Here is a 6,601-nt window from a genome sequence, read left to right on the forward strand (position 1 = left end):
TCACGCGTCTAATACATGAAACTTTAAAAACTCACAATCATTTTCACAGTTACTATAATAGGCAAATTAAAGATTGAGTGAAACATATCTCTCTATCTTTCTTCTTTAACATTTAGCCTGCAAAGTTTCTAAAATGGACTGGTCTATCATTCAATTTGGGCAATACCATTAATTACTTGAAGGAGTGTTCACTGAAAATTTACTGACTGAATTGCGAACAGTGCAGACCATGATCAGACTGCACTGGTCGCAAAGGCAAAATCACTTTCCGCCAGCAGGCTAAAGGTTAATTAGCTAGCGACATAAGTAATGTATTAATTAATGTTTACATTTAACATACAGTCGAAACTCGGTATCTCAAACTCGCTTACCTCGAAATTCCGTTTAGATCGAAGAAATTTCCAAGTCCCGTCAAATTTCCTTCTTTATATATGTAATTCAACTCCGGATACGTCAAAATTTGACTTACTGAGACTCCGGATGTGTCGAAATGGATTTTCAGTCCCGTCAGTAAAATTCAAGTGTATTTTAAACTCGGTATGTCGAAGTGAGAAAAGTATGCGATAAAATTTCACACATGTCATTGTGAATGTGTTTGGTTTTTAACACATGTACATGTTTATTGCCTGACCAGAAAGCCGTGATGCCGACATATAAAAGGTGCGGCGAATATCAATGTGAGATGAGGTCATACCTGTTTGCACGTGCCATAATGATAATTGTTTGATATATACATTAGATTTCTTGAATCAGTTGTCATTTGTTTTTGAAAGTTATGAAAATTGCTTTAAATTTAAACTAATGAATTAATTAGTTTGAACAGTTTGGATCTTTAATAAGGATTAATTAGAGGTAATCGCGATGAAACTGTGTAAAAAATAACTTCTTTTGAGAAAGCATCATTTGTTCAAAATGTCAGATCAAAATGCTATCAATCCTCCGGGAGAGCAATGTGGTACAAAAAGGAAACTTGACTCAAAAACATTTCAGGTTAGTATCATTTTTATTCTTCGAAAACCTGAGAACTTTGATAAACACACACTGTAAGGAATCGTGTACGCGTAAAGTACTGACAGCGTATACACGGCTACAACTTTGTTTCATCATTTCGTCTTTACAAGTCGCTCTTCATAACTCGAATTTCGGTTATCTCGAAAGAAAAAGCATGGTCCCTTGAAATTCGAGATACCGAGTTTCGACTGTATTTACATACACCATGTTTTTAAAGTTTATATGATTCTTTTGAGAAAAAAGCGATAAATTTCTGTTACAAATTCCAGAACGGTTTTCTCGCTGTTACTATATCAAATTTTCACTGATATTATGAACTTGGTTTTGCGGAAGTTTCATAGGATTCGAAATCATGCATCATAACATGAGACGGTTAGACAAGCATAACTCATTGTCCTCTATACTATCAGCATGACATGCCTTTGGACTAATTAAAAAAAGAATTCTACTGCCTCCAGCCACGTGTAATAAGAATTTCCGGTGACAGTTTGTCGGTGTTCTACGAAGATCTATCTTATCTTACCACCTACTGCGAAACTAGACAGTCTTGTCATCGTGTAAAAAACCAACCGTTGTATTTCTGTTTGCATTTTAATTGATCCAGTATTCTAGCAATTTTCAATAGTTTTGCAAATTGAATTCTGAATATTCAAAAAAAAGTATCTAAACTTATTTTAAACTTTAAAATGTTTCATTTAGTTTTTTTTCCATTTTTGTTGCATTTTGCTACGCGAACGGCGAAAAAAACAACAACAAGAGAATCATTAACAAACTCGTTATGATCACCATCATTTCGTCTGTTTTTTTTGTAAAGAAAAAAATCATCGGATTTGCGGTCGACTGAGAAACAAAAGAATCTTCAGTGTACAAAATTACATTCATCGAGTTTGTTCACCATTGCATTTCCCGAAATAATGACTATTTCCAACCCCGGGGCCCTCGGACAAAATCCCATCCCATGCACAATTTTATCAAGAAGGATAAAATCTCCGCTTTGATTCTGTTCAACAAAATCTCTAGAAAATTGTAACACTAAAAAAGAATGATATGTTCAACATAGATTTTTAAACGGATGAAATGGAAATCTGGATACAATGAAAAATTAAATGCGATCAAATTGCGAAGTAGGGTTTTGTTGGATGAAGTGGGGTGGGTTGGGTCCGATAATTTCAGTAAGTCTGACGGGTTTTCTCTTGTTACGAAAATAAGGGAAAATGCAAATCTTTTTAAAATGTGTCTATTTAAATAAACGTAATCATTTCTTCCAGTGTGTCTAGACCAGACTAACGATGGAAAAACGTGTTGACGAGGAAAATGTAGTAGTGATATTTGGGTGCTCTGAATCTAGTCCAAAAATGCACCGAAGCCGCCATTTACATAGTTATATTTAAAACTGTCCAGGATACCCCCTTTCGTACATGTACAACTTCTCTCCACGTTAAACGCCTCGACGATCATGCTTTTGTCGTTAATTTGTTTCTCTAATAAAAAATATCTGTAGGAAATAGGCTACTTTGATTACAGTTTCATACAAAAATGACAAATTTATTGCAAACAAAAATATCACATTTTCAATGTTTTCGGTGTTTTTTATTTACGAGCTGCATATCCGTACGTAGTCTAAAGATTGCTAATTTCTAGCTGTCAGAGGTAAAATCGAACATCTTCAAGGATTTAAATGTGTAATTTGTATGAACGTCAGAATATGATAAAAAAATGACAATAGGCTACGATTGAAAATCATTAAAAACTTGAAACAATAATAAAGGGAGCTAATAAAATAGCAATAAATTATTCCAATAAGAACTATTAGAGCACATATATATTATATTTGATCGCAAAATATTAGTCATAACTTAAAGTCTGAATATAAACAGGAAATACTATTATACAATCATAACATTAAAACTACAGAAAGTTTGTAAACAGGTTAGTATATAGTAACATTACAGTTTCATTAGTCGCTGATTTCATCGCTAGAAAGATGTGCGATATTTAACCGGTGAACTTCTATACTGAACAGCAAAAGAAACTATACAGATGTAAAACTGGTATATTTTGAAATAAAACAAAATCACTTTTCAAATTTTTTAATTGTTTCTTCACACCAAAATTACACTTGAAGATCTTCACGTGATAAATCTTAAAAAATCGATCAACCGTGAAGTCAGTAGTGCCACAAAAACCGTCTGAAAGGCTATATCTTCTGCGCGTCAGTTGCATTGTAAAATTCAAATTGGGCGTTCGTGTTAAATTTGATTCAGTTGTGCGGTGCAACCAACAATATTTTTTAAACCTTATGCTGTTTTTGGGGCGGTGCGTAAGCTCCGCCTCCAATGGAATTAAGACGGGGAAATGAAAGCCCGACACTTCTTAGTGCAAAGCGCATCCACTTTCTACATCCTCTCATAAATAAAAGCACCTACAACAAAGCGCATGAATATGACCTATATTACGGCTATTTTTACACTCTGACGGCATGAGGGAAAACTACTGAACTTATTACTGAAACCCCACTTGTTTTTAATCAGAATTGTCTAAATTATATATATATATATATATATATATATATATATATATATATATATATATATATATATATATATATATACGCCTAGAGGCAACGTCATTTATCTGAAGATCAAGCATTGAACGGGTGAAACCGGTTATTTATTACTTTATTCTTATTGATTTTTCAATGCTTATAGACAATATTAAAATGTAAAGACTTGAGTAGCTTTCTCCACATTTTTTATCCCCTATATATATATCCTACCTTCATGCAAATTAAAGGCAAAAATCAAGGGGTCAAATAATTTGCTTTATCAGGTCAGTGACTTGTAAAGCTTGGCGACTACTTTTTAATTTTTTTCTTAAAACGACGCATTCTTGTTCTTGAGAATAACTGCAAAAAGGACATATTTATGCGATTATTATTATTATAAACTGGGCTTTTATTAGGTTCGTCAGACTATAGTACATATGTATAGTGTATGCATACCGTATTTGCAATTACTACATAAAATTTTTATAACGGAAACGCTTGAGGAAACTTAAAGTGACTCATTTTAGCATTTGTTCAGGACTTTAGCTTTCTGCAATTCAATCTTGGAAGATGTTGCATCTAGAATGGAGTGTTATTGAATAAAATCATCGAGTATACAGGTTGCCTATTGTTCTGTCAAGCGGATTTATGGCGTGTTTATAAGTCACGTCATTCGTTTGCTTGGTGATGGTGGGTGATCCGGTATGCAACTGAACTTCGGACAAAATTTTACTTTGCCGCAAATCAAACTTATTCAATAATGTTAAGCAGAACAGAGAGGTCGGGCACAAAGCTAAACAAGGTTAGCGTTTGTTTTTTCAGCTCTTATTTTAAAATATATTTATATAAAATGCTCTATTCAGCTGTTCAGCTATTTGTGTATTCTACTGTCCATTCTGCTTTTAAATTTCTTGTACAGGCGCGCAGCTGCATATATTACTCGTAACGAGGGCTGATGCAGTATAAATAGATAGATAGATAACGGTTTGACGTATTAATTTTCAGATTTCTATGCAAGGCAGTCGAAGGTCTTTGATGATGATCATGAGGCTAAAATGGACTTTACAGGTACGCACTTCCTGCTAGGATTTTAAAAGGCAGGGTGTGCTCGTTACAATCATTTAAATCAATTGTAACAATAATCTATTCATTAAAGAAAAAAAACAAACGGGAGTGTGGGAGCAATAGCCCCCATAAATATAAATGGGGAGTATTTGTTTAATGTGCGTACCGGTAAAGTGCAGGTGTCCCCATTTCATTCCATCGTCAAAGCCAGTTGTTCTTTGAAAGTCAACAGGTGTACGACTCCAAAGCAGTCGCATTCGTTTTATTACAAAACGCACATTTTTCACAAATTGGTATCCCATCATTTGGACCACATTCTGTTAGTCTACACTGACAAAATGCTTGTGCAATAAACACCACTCCAATTAACTGATTTTCCCGTCAATTTGCCATTTTCGGAATAGACAATAACTGAGGTATTCCGTAAACCACGTGACCGATTTTTGGTTTCCCAACCTTTTCCATGTCGAATTAAATCTTAATAAAGAAAGAAATCAACTATTGTTTGTAGCCCATTTTTTTTCCTTATCTCATAGGAGAGATCGCTCTGACGTCACGCATCAACACCTGTTTATCTCGTGGTGGGCAAATCAAATAATTTTACATTATGTGTGGGATCAGAATTTTTAATTCTTAATAACGTTTTCGTTCATTTATGGATTTTAAAAAATCAAAATGTTTCGAAATGCTAACGATATTCATGTTTTGTTATTCAAGTATCTTTTGAAAATGAATAACTGTTTTAAATGACATACGATTTAAATAGCGCCGTAGATTCCCTCAAATTTTAGGAAAAACAATGTAAGTAAAGCATTCATAATTATTCCGTTTTATTTCGAAATTATAATTAAGTTATCAATAAATGCTTATTGTATAGCCTTTCCATTGATCAAAAATTATTGATATCATTTGCGTTTTAAGAAAATATCAGCCATTAGAAAAACATCACTTTTAACCAAAAACATGGACGCTCGACGTCTGCCCATCCGATCTTTTCTTATCAGTTCTATTCTTAGCCTATTCTATTTTAATCAAGGATTTTCCAAAAGACGGCACTGTGGCAGAGAAACTTCCCATAATGCAAGATAACATTTCCCAAAATCACACCAGCAAATGGTTTAATTTTGTTTACATTTTACTTTTATCGGGGGAAGCGGTTGTCGGGTATCGACTTTTTGTCTTACTATAGCGCAAATTACTGCGTGTTGCGTTATGCTCCGTGTCCAGGATTTTAGATTTTAGTCTGTGCTTCAGGGGAGATAAATTTTGTTCATCTTTCTCTGTTTACTTCCGGTTGATTATTCTCCCAACAAAATGTCATATGACGGGAAATATTACTGCAAATCAATCAAATGCGTGGCGGTATCAAAAGAAATCAGAGGTCATGGTTCGACTGTGGGGTAAATAAGCATAAATTCGAGGGTACCGGTAATTACTAATAATAACACCGAAGACACGGCCTGTGTTTAGATTTGTGAAACTTAGAAGTCTGAAAAATAAAGTGCTGTAGTCTAGTCTATAACAGTAAAAATCAAATTTGAATTTAAAGTATTTATTATTGTTTAAATTTTACACTAACTCCATCTGTCCATAAATAGCATTTTTTCCCAATCTGGACGGTTATCGCGCAGAAATTTCCCAATTTTACAGGCCTAGGCCTCTTCCCAATTTGCTGGTGAAAAGCCCTGGAAAATAATACAATTTTCAGCATAAAATCATTATATGTTGGTATAGTATCAAAATTCTTTCGACAAAAAAAAAAGTTGAATAATATTACAATTATATGTAGACATTACTTTTTTGGAATATTCTAACAGTGAAGTCGCATTTTATGTGCTGACCTTAAACAGTTGATTTTGAAAAAGGACAATTCCATAACTAAACTATCACCGTCAGTATATAAAATACCTTATTTAGTTATGGTATCCAGAACTATATGCAAGGCAGACTCGGATCAAATTGGCTGTAAAGTTTGAATGT

The sequence above is a fragment of the Mercenaria mercenaria genome, unplaced genomic scaffold (assembly GCF_021730395.1).
Source record: "Mercenaria mercenaria strain notata unplaced genomic scaffold, MADL_Memer_1 contig_3835, whole genome shotgun sequence".
NCBI lineage: Eukaryota > Metazoa > Mollusca > Bivalvia > Venerida > Veneridae > Mercenaria > Mercenaria mercenaria.